At 38.0% G+C, this 16,893-nt stretch overlaps 1 non-coding gene across 1 annotated transcript; it reads right to left on the bottom strand.

Annotated features, from left to right (window-relative positions):
- Positions 1–8,645: 8,645 nt before the first annotated feature.
- LOC140870066 (small nucleolar RNA R71) lies at positions 8,646–8,751 on the bottom strand. Its single transcript, XR_012147048.1, has one exon. It is a non-coding gene; the product is annotated as a small nucleolar RNA R71 (small nucleolar RNA).
- Positions 8,752–16,893: the final 8,142 nt, after the last annotated feature.

Here is a 16,893-nt window from a genome sequence, read left to right as displayed (position 1 = left end):
TTAGCATCCTTCTTGCTCATCAAATACTTCAACGCCGAATGATCCGTGTGAACTATGACTTTGCTTCCCCCCAAATAAGACCTGAATTTATCCAAGGTAAATACTACTGTGAGAAGTTCTTTTTCAGTAGTTGCATAATTCAGTTGGGCGGCTGACAGGGTGATACTGGCGTAGTAAATCACATGAAGTACTTTGTCCTTCTTTTGTCCAAGCATGGCTCCCAACGCAGTGTCACTCGCATCACACATCAATTCAAACGGTAGATTCCTGTGAGGTCCTACTATCATAGGTGCGGTTGTCAATTTCTGCTTCAAAATCTGAAAAGCCTACAAGCACTCAGCAGAAAAATTAAAAGGCACCTCTTTTATCAGCAAATTAGTGAGGGGGTTTAGCAATAGAAGAAAAGTCTTTAATAAATCTCCTATAAAAGCCCGCATGCCCAAGAAAACTCCGAATTCCTTTTAAATTTGTGGGAGGTGGAAGCTTCTCAATCACTTTCAATTTCGCTCGGTCTACCTCCACACCTACCTCAGAAACCTTATGTCCTAAAACAATGCCTTCTCTCACCATGAAGTGGCATTTTTCCCAATTCAACACAAGATTACTTTCTTCACATCTTTGCAACACTTTTTTCAAATTGAATGAGCATGCATCAAAAGACGACCCGACCACAGAAAAATCATCCATAAATACTTCAATAAACTTTTCAACCATGTCATGAAAAATAGCAATCATACACCGCTGAAAAGTGGCAGGGGCATTACACAGACCAAACGACATTCTTTTATATGCAAAAGTACCATAAGGACAAGTAAAAGTGGTTTTATGTTGGTCCTCAGGTGCTATAGGAATTTGCATATATCCGGAATAACCGTACAAAAAAAAAATAAAACGCATGCCCTGCAAGTCTCTCAACCATCTGATCAATAAAAGGAAGGGGGAAGTGATCCTTACGAGTGACATCATTCAATTTCCTATAATCAATGCAAACCCGCCACCTCGTAACAGTTCTAGTAGGAATCAATTCATTATTTGAATTTTCAATAACAGTCATCCCTCCATTTTTAGGCACTACTTGAATTGGACTCACCCATTCACTATCAGATATAGGATAGATAATACCTGCATCAAGGAGTTTTATCACCTCCTTTTTCACTACCTCTTGCATAGCTGGGTTGAGTCTCCTCTGTGGTTGAGTAGATTTCTTGTGTTCCGCTTCCATCAATATTTTGTGCATGCACATGGTTGGACTAATCCCCTTGATATCGGCCAAGCTCCATCCTATGGCTCTTATGTGTTCTCGAATCACCCGCACAATTTTTCCTCCTCACAAACTGTCAGAGAAGATGAACAGATTACTGGCAGTTTATCATTCTTTAATAAATACAAATATTTCAAATGAGAAGGGAGTGGTTTAAGTTCAAGAGTGGGGGGCTCCTCGGTGGATGGCTTCAGTGGTTTTGGAGTATGGTCAAGCTCCCCCATCTTAGTATTGATGAGTCTGTCAAAGGGTAAACTCCAATCCAGATATCGTGCCACTTCATGAACTTCCTTGCTGACATGCTCCTCATCAGTTGTTCCTGTCAAACATATTTCTAAAGGATCCACAGACAACTGTTCCTGCAAAGAACACTCAACCAAATCATTAGTAATATCAATTTTGAAACAATCAGAATTGTCTGCAAGATATCGAAGTCCATGAAAAACATTAAATATCACTTTCTCATCATTCATACGCAAAATCAACTCTCCCTTATGCACATCAATTAATGCCTTTCCAGTGGCTAAAAACGGTCTACCCAAAATAAGAGGTATTTCACGATCCTCTTCCATATCAAGCACTACAAAGTCCACTGGAAATATAAACTTATCTACCTTAACCAATACATCTTCCACAATCCCCCTTGGATATTTTATGGATCTATCAGCTAATTGCAGGGAGATAGTGGTTGACTTAACCTCACCAATTCCTAGCTTTTCAAAACATGAATAAGGCATAAGATTAATGCTTGCACCTAAATCACATAGAGCCTTGTTAAAAAATGAGTTGTCAATGGTGCATGGAATTGAAAAGCAACCGGGATCCTTAAGTTTCGGAGGGAGTTTATTTTTTAAAATGGCAGAAAATTCCTCCGATAACTTCACAGTTTCAAAATCCACTAGTTTTCTTTTGTTAGACAAAATATCTTTTAAAATTTTTGAATAATTGGGCATTTGAGCCAAAGCATCTGCAAATGGAATATTGATATGAAGCTTTTTGAAAATCTCTAGAAATTTTTCAAATTGATTATCCAATTGCAGTTATTTTGCTCTTTGGGGGAAGGGTAGTTTACTCAAATTAATGTTATCATTAATAATTGGGTTAGAGGACTTACCTTTCTTGCCCGTAGGCGTCGAGTCTGCCTGCTTGGGTGCTTCCTCTAGCCCTTGTTCCTTGAGTGACTCCCTTTCTTCCTCGTCCTTAGTACTCTTTTCTGCAGTCTCTGCTAGCGATCTAGTCACATCCAGAATAGCATTGACATCCTTGGGATTCCTCTCAGTATTGCTAGGCAACGATCCTGCTGGCCTAGTTGACAGCTGTGTTGCTATCTGGATCATCTGTCTTTCTAACTTCTGCAACATTGCCTCCTGATTCTGTAGACAGGTCTCAGTACCAGCTACATATTTCATCATGATTTCTTCAAAGTAAGGCTTCTTCTCAACTGGCTTCGATGTATTAGCTGATTGGCTGGAGATGTCTGCATAACAGCCATCTGATGAGTAAGAGCATCGATCTTGGCATTCAGTGCTGTTAGTGCATCGACTTCTAGTACTCCAGCCTTTTTCTCCTTCTTAACATCTGGCCATCCAATGTTGCTTTCAGCCATATTTCCAATGATTTCCCATGCCTCTGCCGATGTCTTCCTGAATAGGCTTCCATTAGCAACAGCATCCAGCATGGATCGAATAGATTGATCCGCCCCATTGTAGAAGGTCTGAGTCTGCTGGCTCTGAGTAAGATTATGTTGAGGACACATCCTCAACATCTTTTTGAATCGAGTCCAAGACGTATGTAGAGATTCAGATTCATTCTGCCTGAATGATATGATGTCAGAAAACAGTTTTGCCATTTTCGTGGGAGGAAAATACTTGTTCAGAAAAGTCTGAACAAGTTGGTTCCATGTATTAATAGAACCCATTTGCAATTCATCCAGTCATTCAACAGCTTCGCCTTGTAGAGAGAAGGGGAATAACTGCAGTCGCACTGCATCAGATGTTACCCCATTAACCTTGAACGTGTCGCAGATCAACAGAAAATGCTCCAGATGAGCGTAGGGGTCTTCCACAGATATACCCCCCAAATCTTGCTTGCAGCTGAATCATCTGAATGATTGAAGGCTTCAATTCAAAGTTATTTGCCTCGAAAGCAGGGCGAACGATAATAGATCCATAGCCTTTAGTAGGTGAACGAATGATGTCTAGAACAGTTCTGTTGTCCACCATTTCAACTTCAGATTCAGATTCTGATTCTAATTCAAGATTGATAGATTTCTTGGCTTTTCGGATCCTGCTAATCGTGCGTTCGATCTCTAAATCAAGTGGTAATAATTCCCTAGATCGAATGCTATGCATGCACAACAAAAGGTACCTGAAAATCACCAAGAAATATTAGTCAGAATTTAAGAAAATAAATAATGTCTAATCTCAAGCGAAATAAAAATTCTGATATGAAACGACTCCAGCAACGGCGCCAAAAACTTGATCGCTAAAATCGGTATGATAAAAATCAACTGGCAAGCATACCAGGTCAAGTTATAGATAGTGAATAAAATCAGATGTCGAACCCACAGGGACTGTATAAATATGACTACCAGAATATAATTATTCCTACTTAATATAGACTAATCAAAAAGAGTGATTTTAGATTTTAACTAAAAAAAAACTAAATTTCAATTTAATTTTAACTCAAAAACAACGCAATAGAAAATTTTAGATTAAAATTCAAATTGGGAATAATTCGATCAAGGACACACGTAGGTACCAGAAAATTCATGTAACAAGCATTCGATCTAATACATCAGACTTAATCTTAATTCACGGAAATTTTCCTAATTTGTTCAAAGGACTATTTCTAGAACAATCAAACCTATTCAAATATTGACGGATTAATCTTTCGTAATTCTAATCAAATTTGAATGCATGATGAATTGTAAAAATTCAGTAAACACCTAAACTGCACATTGAAACCAAATTCTATTTCTAGTTGGTTTTACAATATGTTGAATATCGAAGTGATCAAAATCAAAACCTCCTCTATCGAATTGGAATCAATTAACATGCAAGCAAATAACTGGCCAGGAAATTCACAAGATAAATATAAATTTGATAATCAATAAAATAAAATCAAGTTTGAAAATTCTTGAATAAACCATCAAGTTTTCTACATAAATTGTCTGGCCCAATCACGTGGCCTTGATCGAAGAAAGAAAACTACTCAAAGTTCAACATAATTCAAGAACAAAAGTTTTTACTCCAAATCATCAATCAAAAATAAAAAATTAAAAATAAATGAAGAAAGGTAGAATAGAAGATGATGTTGGCCGCCTCTTGCCTTCAACAAAGTTGTGTAACCCTCATTCTGATGAATAAATTGATATTTATATGCTCAAGGGTCTTCAATAGATAGTATCAATCCCGAGCAAGAATTTCCTTTTTTAAAAACTCTGCACGCTTCGCTCGCTCGAGCGAGCCTAAGTATTGCTCGAGCGAGCACTTCTCTACTCCAAAGGATTTCTTTTCTCGCCTCGCTCGCTCGAGCGAACATCAATCTCGCTCGAGCGAGCAGTCCTCTGTCTCGCAACTTTTATGGCACGTCTAGCTCGCTCGAGCGAGCTCAAGTCTCGCTCGAGCGAGACCTGTTCTGTTCAAACTCTCTGTTTTTTCCCGAGTTTTCCTACAAAATGGACCAGGAAGAGTATTATGTAGCTAAATAAATTAAACATGCTAAAACGAAATAAATCAACAACAAAAACATATGAATGCATGAAAAAACAAACACAAAAATATGCATATAAAACATAGTTATCAGGCGGCTACTACAACTTGAGAGAGAAGATTTCTCGTTTCTTCTTCTTTTCTTATTTTTATTTTTAGTTCATGATTAAAACATAGTTTGAATCATGATTTTGGTTTGTGAGTAGTTTTTATTTCGATCAAGGCCACGTGATTGGGCCAGACAAATTTATGTAGAAAACTTGGATGTTTGTTTGAGATTTTTTAGACTTCATTTTATTTTATTGATTATCAGATTAATATTTATCTTGTGAATAGCCCGATCAACTGTTTGCTTGCATGTTAATCGATTCCAAGTCGACGGAGGAGGTTTTGATTTCGATCACTTTGATAATCAACATATTGTAAAACCGTCTAGTTGCGGTTTAGGTGTTTACTGAATTCTCACAGTTATTCATGCATTCAAATTTGATTAGAATTACGAAAGATTAATCCTTCAATATTTGAATAGGTTTGATTGTTCTAGAAATAGTCCTTTGAACAAATTAGGATAATTCCCGTGAATTAAGATTAAATTTGAGTCTTGAATCGACTACTTGTGACATAATTTGTCTGGTACCTACGTGTGTCCTTGATCGAGCTTTTTCCAAATTGAATTTTAATTCAAAATCTTTGCTGCGTTTTTACTGAGTTGAATTTTATTTGCTATTTAATTTCTTAGTTTAAAATCTGAAATCACTCTTATTCATTAGTTTAGATTAAGTAGGAATAATTATATTTTGGTATTCATAATTATACAGTCCATGTGGGTTTGACATCTGGACCTTTGTCCACTTTACTATTACTTGACCTGGTATGCTTACCAATAGATTTTTAATCATACCGATTTAAGTGGTCAGAGCTCATGATTTAATTATATACTATACTATTAATATTTTAAAATTTTTGTGCCCCCAAAATTTTGGGACCCTAGGCACTTGTCTCAAATTTAACACTAAAGGTCTGAGCCTGTACGTTGGGTCATGACCGGTAACCGTTGTTATAGATTTTCAGAAATTTTATTTGATGGACGAATCGATGTTCTGATCTTACTTCTACAAAGGTTAATTTCAGATGACTCATATCAATAATTATAACCAGAGAAATTAGAGGATTTTTTAGTACTACACATATGAGTTCAATTTTGACTCTATTACATATATGTTCGATCGGTAACACTTACTGAGTGTTTTCCAAAACGCACATCCCTAACCTCCCCTCCATATATAAGAACGAGAAATAATCAGAACTTGAGTGAGAGGAACAAAGTCTCAAAGGAATAAGTAATTTGCCTTGAAAGATGCAAATTCTTTGATATTATTTTTCTATTTTGATAACATTGTATTTATGTGTTTTTCCTTTCTAGACATGTAATTATATTTAATTAGAATATTTGATTCTTTACATTTAACATAATTTGTTTCATACTAAAAAACTTGTTTCAATAATTTGTAGGAACCTAATTAAGAAATTCTATCAAAACTTGAATACCTCGTAGTAACCCGAAATCCGTTTTACATGATTAAGTGGGTAGTCATGTTTAGTATATGTAAAATATACTTAAGAGGTTTTAATATGATTAAGTCGAGTGGATAAACGACCCCAGAATTATCGGAATGTTCCATATTACAAAGTGGATCGGGTGATTTGAAACCACCGAACGTGAACCAATATGGATCAGATATATGTAGTTCGGAAGCAAGGGTTGAGATCAAAACTTCCGAACGTGAGATCGGTGATATAACCCGGGAACGACCAATCTGAAGAAATGGGACAGAAGATTTTCCTCCTAGGCAGGTACTTTATACTGCTTAGGCAGAATACTTGGAAATTTGAAGTCGTGGGAAAAAGTTTTCCCACCTAGGCGGGTACTTTCTACCGCCTAGGCGGGAATCGCTGAAGAAAACAAGATGGAGGCAGAACGTTTTCCGCCTAGGCGGTAAAGATTTTACCGCCTAGGGGGGATACGCTGTTCAGAAAAGGAATATTTTCTCGGATTTTAAAAAAGGAAGGACAAAGTGTGAGGACTCTTAGAATATAAAATAGTCGAGATTAGGGTTGCAAGGAGCATCTTTTGACAGCTGCAACTGAAGAGAACGAGAGACGCAAAGAGCAACTTGAAGAATCGACTGATAGCGTTTATTTTTGTTCCAAAACTCTTTTTATTGATTAATTTTTAGTTTTATTTCTGAACTTAGTTGTTTTTCATGGATTTAATGTGTAGCTAAACTTTTATTGTTGAGATTTAGGGGATCCGACCCCAAACTTTTGACTCTTGAATATTGATCTTCGACTTTTGACGAGGGTTTAATTATGTTATTGGTTTGTTTGGAATTGTTGAAGCGTAGCTAACTTCTACAATATTTTATATCGTGATTTGTTTCGAAAGAAAAAATCATGATAGGAAAAGATAACATAGTTTATGGATTTACAATTTGCATAGACATATGAAATTGAATACATGTTGATAGTGATAGTCCAATAGGTCGAAAGCTAAGGGATTTCAAGAATCATTCATGCAATTTGATACCTGTAAAATAATTGAAGACATTTAATTATTTCATGGTATTGAGTTAGTTTATCATAACTTGAAAGAGTATGTTAATAAATTAGGAAATCTCATCAAAAACATGAGTTGATTGTTTGGATTGATTATCAGAGTCAAAAAGGGGAAGGTAAACTGAAATCTCAACAATTGTCATCAATATTTGAATTTAATTTTTAGACAAATTTTCTAGATCTTTTATTGTTTTGGTTTTTAATTGATTATTTGCTGATAGTAATTGGATATAAAACTTCTGAATTTTCGTTTAAACTTTCTAGAAAAGCATAATTAAGTGGAAATTGTTTAATACAGTCTCTGAGGACGATACTTTTACTTATCCACTATATTAAAATTTGACTCGTGAACTTGCGACAATCTCGAGCTTAGCAGTTTATTTATTTAGTTGATTTCACTGTGCAAGAAAAGCTCGATCAAGTTTTTGGCGTCGTTGCTGGGGATTGTTTATTTACAATTTACTGCTTAGCGATCTTCTTTAGTTTATTTTAAAATTTTACAATATTAATCTATTTTTCGCTGCAGGAATATCGGTGCATGCTATGATCATAACATTCAGAACTCGAACCTTTTGATCCTGAAATTGAGAGAACTTTTCGTAAGAGGAAAAGACAACAAAGAGTTCTGATGGCTGAAAACGAACAACCGCGGGGAGACGGTGAGGACAACAATGGGCCACTTGCTCCTAGATCCATGATGGACTACGCTCAACCATCCATCAATGGTTCTAGGCCTAGCATCATTTGACCAAAAATTCGTGCTAATTAGTTCGAAATCAAGCCAGCCATTATCCAGATGATTCAAAATACAGTACAATTTGGTGGATCCGCCTTAGATGATTTGAACGTGCACATTGCAAATTTTCTAGAAATTTGTGATACCTTTAAGCATCAGGGAGTTTCTGACGACGCTGTTCGTTTACGTTTATTTCCCTTTTCACTGCAAGATAAAGCTAAGGCATGGCTTAATTGTTTACCTGCAGGTTCCATCACTACATGGGAGGACATGGCCAAAGTGTTTCTTACCAAGAATTTTCCTAAATCAAAGTCTATGAAATTGCGGATAGACATTACAACTTTCTCCCAATCAGATCAGGAATCACTCTATGAAGCATGAGAGTGCTACAAAGATTTATTGAGAAGATGCCCACATCATGAACTGCCAGACTGGCTTGTGGTAAAAACCTTCTATTATGGTTTATTGTCTACTAACCGTAATATGATAGATGCAGCATCAGGTGGAAATTTTTTGAGGAAATCACCAGAGGAAGGTTATGAATTATTAGAAGAGATGGCTTCTAGCAGTTATCATCCTCAGTCTGAGAGGAATATTTCCAGAAAAACTGCAGGACTTCATCAAGTGGATGCAATCACTGCGATGTCTGCTCTGTTAGAAGTTCTCACAAAGAATATTGATGGTTTGAGCATGGGAAATTCTGCTATGCGTATCCAAGAGGTGTTCAGCGATAAATGCGGAGGTGAGCATTTCACACAAGATTGTCAAGAGGATAAACTTTTTTATGTGCCATACGGGATGCCAGTGAAACAGGTGGGCAATCAGAATCACCCAAGAAACAACCCATATTCAAATTCATACAATCCGGGTTGGAGACATCATCTAAATTTTTCATGGGAGGTCAAAAATCAGTATAGACCGCAAGGAAATCAAAATCATGGCAAGCAACCCCAAGAGGAGAAATCATCATTGGAACAAATGATGACAAAGTTTATGTCTTCAACTGAGACTAGGATGCAAAACCAAGATGCATCGATAAAGAATTTGGAGAATCAAATAGGACAGTTAGCAAAAGTAATGTCCAGCAGAGAGCCTGGAACATTGCCGACCGATATCGAGAAAAATCCAAAAGTGCAAGTCAAAGTGGTAGAATTGAGGAGTGGAAAGAAGCTAAATGTCAAGGTGAATGAGCAGAATGAGAATCAGGAATAAGGTGATCAAGAGGCTTCAACAGGTAAGATTTCTAACTCTACATAAACACCCATAGCACAACCTAATGTTTTCATCCCACCCCCGTTTCCTGCAGCACTTAAGAAAGCTAAGATTGATGCACAATTTGCAAAATTTCTTGAGATGTTTAAAAAATTGCATATAAATATCCTTTTGCTGACGCTTTGTTGCAAATGCCTAGTTATGCAAAATTTTTGAAGGAAATTTTATCCAACAAGAGGAGAATAGAGGCACATGCAATGGTGAACTTAACTGAGAATTGTTCTGCATTAGTGCAAAATAAAATTCCTCCTAAGTTGAAAGATCCAGGGAGCTTTTCTATGTTGGAAAACGGTGTTCAGATCAATTAGAATTGATACCCGGTGCAGCGGAAGTTTAAAAAATTTATTTTTATTAATATGGAACGATTCCATATCTGGGTATCAAAACTTTTACGATTAAATTCATACAAGTAAAACAAATACTCACAATTAATGTTTTACCTTAAATCTCGAAACGAGATTATGGACTCCAACAGAATTTAATCTGCTCTTCTTGTATATCCCGGGAACCGATGGCGTCACGATCAATCACCGGAATAAGGTCCATGAACAGAATACAGAAACCCTCTGATTGACTGCACTAGAAATAAATCAGAAGTTTTGCGTAGAGAATAAACAGATATGATCTGTTAATTCAGAATTGTAATTTTTCACAAAAATCACAATCCGAATTTTCTCAAAAGGGAGCAAGGAATTTTCGAAAAATCCCTTAGAATTATTTATGCAGTGTTCGAAAATTATAAGACACAAAGTGTTTGATTTTCGAACCCAACACCTCTATTTATAGATAATTTCTAGTTATAATTGTATCAGGACTCTAACTCCTTAAAGCCCAAAATCCATAACTTAAGCCCAACAAGCCAAGCCCGTTGTTATAGAAATTAATATAAAATTCATCGTGACTCCGATTGATAAACTGATTTTACCAATGTGCACAGAAACCATTTCTGCATCTTTTAGAGTCAAGATAATTTTTCTGAATCCGAATTCAGTGATTTCCAAAAATGTCCATCCCTATGTCATTTTAGGAAATCCCACTCCCTTTAGTTAAGAAGTCCAACTTCTCTTTCATTAAATTTAACTCTTTAAATTTAACTATCTCTATGGGGTTTTAGTAATCCATTACTTGTGTAACCCTCAATGGTTCAGGAATACAGCTAGCCGTGGGCTCACAACTCCTTGTGACTCGGAACAAAAATTTCCGACTTACCCATCGAATCATGGTAAGAGCGCCTAGCAACATCGCCCCATGATTCCCTAAGTATTACTGATAGTGCCTGCAAGAACCAGTAGATTTTGGTTAGCGTACAGTACGATCCCTTCAACCATATATCCCGATCGAATCAACAACCATTGGTATATCGAGAGTCGTTCGAGATTCGATAACTTTGCATAACATCTTGGAGATCTATTAGTGACATCGCATGTGTTACTAGGATAACCCATTAACCTAAAACACATCATGTACTCTGGCCAGAGATTCGTCACACTAATATCTCCTCAGATCGCATAGGATATCCACACTCACAAGTATGTGGTGAATCCTTGACAACAAAGCATCGACTCCTATATGTGTCGTAACTGTACCCAATCCCGACACCTGATGACCCCAATAGAGTCGGTAAATGAGTCAAAGTACAGTACTAGCATATAGAGTCTCAATGATGTTTCAAGTAATAAGGACTAATGGTGTACAACCAAAACCGCGAACTTTATCCACTCGATAAGTGATAACCACTTGGAAAGTCCGAATAGGGTAGTTCGATCATTCATCATATGAATATCCATTTGAATGCTTTGAACATCTCTATATTCCATACCAATGAAACGTGGTACTCGGCATCGCAAATGCTAGTCTCAATCTCGAGCGATCCTTATCCTTATTTGCGGACGGCTCAATTGACTAGGAACAGTTTAGAATATACAGTGACTATAAGATGTGTTTCATGATAGCCATCCCCATGTGCTACCACATCGTACATACACTATAGTATATTCAAGGTCTTTATCAAAACAACAATATTATATCATAATATAACAATATGAAGAAAGATAAAGTCAATACCATTATAAAAGTGTAAATTATATTAAACAAAAGATTGTTTTACATAGAGTCATAAAAGCCCTTAGCCACAAGTTGGCTAACCGGGCACCCACTCTTTCAATCTCCCACTTGCCCTAAAGTCAACTAGTCATACTACGTAATCCCATTGTTTCGCGATGTTTGTCAAACAATGGTCCTGGCAAGGGCTTAGTAAGCGGATCAGCGATATTGTCTGTAGAGGCCACTCTCTCGACACTGATGTCTCCTCTTTCCACAATCTCCCGGATGATGTGGTATTTCCTCAGTACGTGTTTGGACTTCTGATGAGACCTTGGCTCCTTTGCCTGAGCAACGGCACCCGTGTTGTCACAATACACCGGGACTGGACCAACAGCTTCAGGAATTACACCCAACTCTTGGATGAATTTCCTTATCCAAACCGCCTCTTTAGCAGCAGCTGATGCTGCAATATATTCTGCCTCAGTGGTGGAATCCACTGTGGTGTCTTGCTTGGAACTCTTCCAAGAGACAGCACCGCCATTGAGCACGAATACAAATCCAGAGGTTGATTTCGAGTCATCCACGTCACATTGGAAGCTAGAGTCGGTGTAGCCTTCCAACTTCAATTCTCTTCCTCCATAAACCATGAACACATTCTTAGTCCTTCGCAAGTACTTAAGAATATCCTTCACGGCTTTCCAATGCATTTGACCAGGATTGGCTTGATATCTGCTCGTGACGCTCAGAGCATAGGCCACATCCGATCTGGTAGATATCATCCCATACATGATACTACCAATGGCTGACGCATATGGTATGTGTGTCATCTTCTCTATCTCTTCGTCAGTCTTGGGACACATAGTCTTGGATAAAGAAACTCCATGACACATAGGTAGATATCCTCTCTTGGACCCATCCATTGAAAACCTTTTCAATATGGTTTCGATGTAGGTTGATTGAGTAAGTCCTATCATTCTCTTAGATCTATCTCTATAGATCTGTATCCCAAGAATATAGGAGGCCTCACCCAAATCCTTCATCGAGAATCTACTTGATAACCATATCTTTGTTGACTGCAACATCCCTACGTCATTCCCCATGAGTAGAATGTCATCAACATAAAGTACTACGAATGTTACCGCATCCTTAACTACTTTCTTATACGCGCATGGTTCCTCCGGGTTTTTGATGAAACCAAAATCCTTTATTGTTTCATCAAATTTCTGGTTCCAACTTCTTGATGCTTGTTTGAGACCATAGATTGATCTCTGAAGCTTGCATACCTTATGCTCACTTCCCATGGATGTGTATCCCTCAGGCTGCATCATATAGATCTCTTCCTTAATGTTTCCATTAAGAAATGCAGTCTTTACATCCATTTGCCATATCTCATAGTCATACCATGCTGCTATGGCAATAAGGATTCTTATGGACTTGAACATTGCGACTGGTGAAAAGGTTTCATCATAGTCAACTCCTTGTCTTTGAGTATAACCTTTTGCCACCAATCGTGCCTTGTAGGTCAATACCTTTCCATCAGGCCCAAGCTTTCTTTTGTAGATCCATTTGCACCCAATTGAAACAATTCCATCTGGAGGATCTACTAAAGACCAAATGTAGTAGCCCGTGCCCTAATTGAGTAATTAAAGGATTAATGCTAATTAATTGAATTAGGTATCGGACGGATCGGAAGCTCCGAAGGCACGATCGGAAGCTCCGAACAGGATCGGAAGCTCCGATGAGCGATCGGAGGCACCGATGTTATTACGTCAGGCATGACGTGTGGTTGGATCGGAAGCTCCGATCAGGACCGGAAGCTCCGATCACCCCTATCCGGAGTCATCAAGTGATATTTTGACACGTGGCAGATCAGGATCTTCGGAAGCTCCGATGACAGGATCGGACGTTCTGATCGAGGTTCGGACGTTCCGATCAAGGTTCGGACGTTCCGATCAAGGATCGGAAGTTCCGATCGTTGTCTATAAATAGAAGGCCGAGACTTCACTTTCATTTGCCAATTCCGAGTTCTCCTTTCCTTTCTAGTCCTTTTGGAAGCTGTTCTAGTCTTCTTAGGCTTGGTCCGGAGGTCGGAGAGGCGTTCGGTAGTCGTAGCGGAGTCGTGCCCAAGTTCTGGAGGCATCGACATCAAAGGGCTAACGACGGACGAAGGTATAGCTTTGCTCCCTATAAATATTTAGGAGTATGCAATAGCTTAGTTAAGGCTTTTAGAACACTTTAATGATAGTAGTATCATTTGGCAGTGTAGAGCAGACTATAGGCGTGGACCTAGAGTTGGTAGAGCTTGCACTGTTTTGAGGTACAAAAGTACTGTTCGAGATATCCTGACTGAGTATGCATGTATTATGTGACTGCATGATTTATATGCCATGATATTATGCTGCATTCATTTGCATCTTGCTGTATCTCTTTCGAGATGTCTGTTAGTAGGGTTGTACCCTATCCTGTTAGTGGATGGACTTCCATCGATTTGGGTCCGGCGTATCCACGGTTATCTCGGTATGGGAGCCACCTCCTGAAGCGACGGCACAGCGTGCTACATACCAGGGCCCGGTCTGTCTCTGTTATCTGATCCTTGACCTCGAGTCTATAGGGAGTTCACTTTGCATGCATGTATACTCATACTCTCGCACTGAGCGTTTTATGCTCACGTTTCGTACTCTGTATTTTCTGGACACCCCATTTCATGGGGAAGGTTTGCGATTGGACGAGGAGGGTGGATCCAGGAGGGGCTAGTCAGTGGTTGGCCAGCTGGAGCTTCGTCTAGGTTTTATTACTGTTGTTTGGGTTTATACAGCTATTCGATTTGGTTGTATATTATTGGATAATTACAGATTCCTTTACTTGGGATTGTATAATGTTATTGGATTCCGCAGTTTTATTCTGATATCTGTTTAATTAAGTTAATTGCATGCATAAAGTTCTGTTTAGTAGGTGATCCGGGTAAGGGTCACTACACCAAACTTGGTTAGAATGCATCGAATCTATTTCCGATTGCATAGCTTCAAGCCATAAATTTGAATCCGCATCAGAAATTGCTTCCTTGAAGTTTCTTGGATCACATCCAATGTCGGGTTCACTTTGATCCCCTTCAAGAAGAAGACCATATCTAATAGGAGGCCTAGAAGTCCTCTTGGATCTCCTAGTAATAGGCGTGTCTTGTGATGATTCTTGAGGTGTAGGATCACTATTTTGTATCTCGGGTTCTTCTCGAATTTCTTCGAGTTCCATCATCTTGCCTTTCTTATCCAATAAGAACTCCTTCTCCAAGAAGGTGGCATTCCTTGAAACAAACACTTTTGTTTCATTAGGATGATAGAAATAATATCCGATTGAATTCTTCGGATACCCCACAAAATAACATAAAGAGGATCGACTATCCAACTTATTTCCCACTGTCTGCTTCACGTAAGCAGGACATCCCCAAATCCTCAAGTACGAATACTTAGGAGCTTTGCCATTCCATAACTCGTATGGTGTTTTATTTACTGCTTTAGTGTGAACGTTGTTCAACAACAAAACCGTCGTTTCAAGCGCGTAGCCCCAAAACGATGGTGGGAGCTTAGTGAAGCTCATCATGGATCGAACCATGTCCAACAAGGTTCTATTACGACGCTCCGAAACACCATTCAGCTGTGGTGTCATAGGAGGAGTCCACTGAGAGAGAATCCCATTCTCTTTTAGATAGTCCAAAAACTCGGCACTTAAGTATTCTTCATCACGATCCGATCGAAGTGCCTTAATACTTTTGCCTAGTTTGTTTTCTACTTCAGCCTTGAATTCTTTGAACTTTTCAAATGCTTCAGACTTATATTTCATTAAATATAAATACCCATACCTTGAATAATCATCAGTAAAGGTAATAAAGTAGGTGTGGCCAAATTGAGTATCAATTCTAAATGGACCACAAACATCTGTATGGATCAAATCCAACAGATTTTGACTACGCTCAGGTTTCCCCTTGAATGGAGATTTAGTCATTTTTCCTTTCAGGCAGGATTCACAAGTAGGTAGAGAGTTAATATCAGACATATCAAACATGCCCTCTCCCACTAGCTTGTTCATCCTCCTTGAGGAAATATGACCTAGTCTAGCATGCCAAAGATTTGCCGGGTTTTGACTATCGTTTTTCCTTTTATTTGTTGTTACCGGTTTATCGACATAATTCATTGAAACGTCTTTTAATTTTAAGTTATATAGATCGTTTTCAAGTTGTCCATTTCCAATCAAACATTCATTCTTGTAAATATTGCAAATCCCATTCACAAAATTACAAGAATAACCATCTCTATCAAGCATAAAAATAGAAATAATGTTTTTGACCAAATCCGGAACATACAAAACATCTCTCAAAAATAACTTAAAATTGTTCTGCAAAATTAAATAAATATCTCCTATAGCTTTGGCTTCGACTCTGGAACCATTCCCGAGCCCTATCTGGGTCTCACCCATCCTTAGCTTATTACTTCTTGTCATCATTTGCAACTCATTGCAAATGTGAGATCTGGTATCCAATACCCAAAAAGTAGTATTAAGTAAAACATTTATTTCAATGTAAAACATACCCTTTGCAGTTCTCAACTGCTCGAGGTATTCCTTGCAGTTACGTTTCCAATGACCGGGTTTCTTGCAGTAATGGCAAAATTGTTTAGACTTGTCGAATTTTGCATGTAACATTTGGCCTTGAGATCATGGTCCAACCATTTCTCTAGTTCGGCCAACCTTTCGGCAGTTACATCAGCCGAGTCTGTTTTCGGAGAAGCCTTTTCTAACACTTAGAAAATCTTTTCCGAACTCAGGACAATCTTAACTTATGGAACCATCCTGTATAGATTGCGCCAGGAAGTTTGTTTTGTTCGAGAATTGAAACATGTGGATTACGAATTCATTGTAATGAAATACTGAGATGAAACAGACAATAATCGATGATTTGTTTAATAATTTACTAAGACAAAAAATATGGCGAATTTCATTTTATGAATTACACTCCCACTATTTTGACGATTTCACTACCCTCTAGTGAAAACGAGAAACATTTTCTTTAGTGGGAACATGGAGTCCAATTGACAAACTATGGTCCCGAATAATATCAGCGAACCATAATTTTCAAAAGGTAGAGCCCAATTGCTTCCAAAGAAACCTCCATGTTTTTACCTCATGTCCAATAAGGGTCCAATAATATGACGCCGTTTATTGTGACATGTCAAGATGACCCATCAATATTAAGTTATGAT

The sequence above is a fragment of the Henckelia pumila genome, chromosome 4 (assembly GCF_033568475.1).
Source record: "Henckelia pumila isolate YLH828 chromosome 4, ASM3356847v2, whole genome shotgun sequence".
NCBI classification, from domain to species: Eukaryota; Viridiplantae; Streptophyta; class Magnoliopsida; order Lamiales; family Gesneriaceae; genus Henckelia; species Henckelia pumila.
Note: the sequence above shows the minus strand (reverse complement) of the source record. Positions and strands in the feature narration are given on the sequence as shown.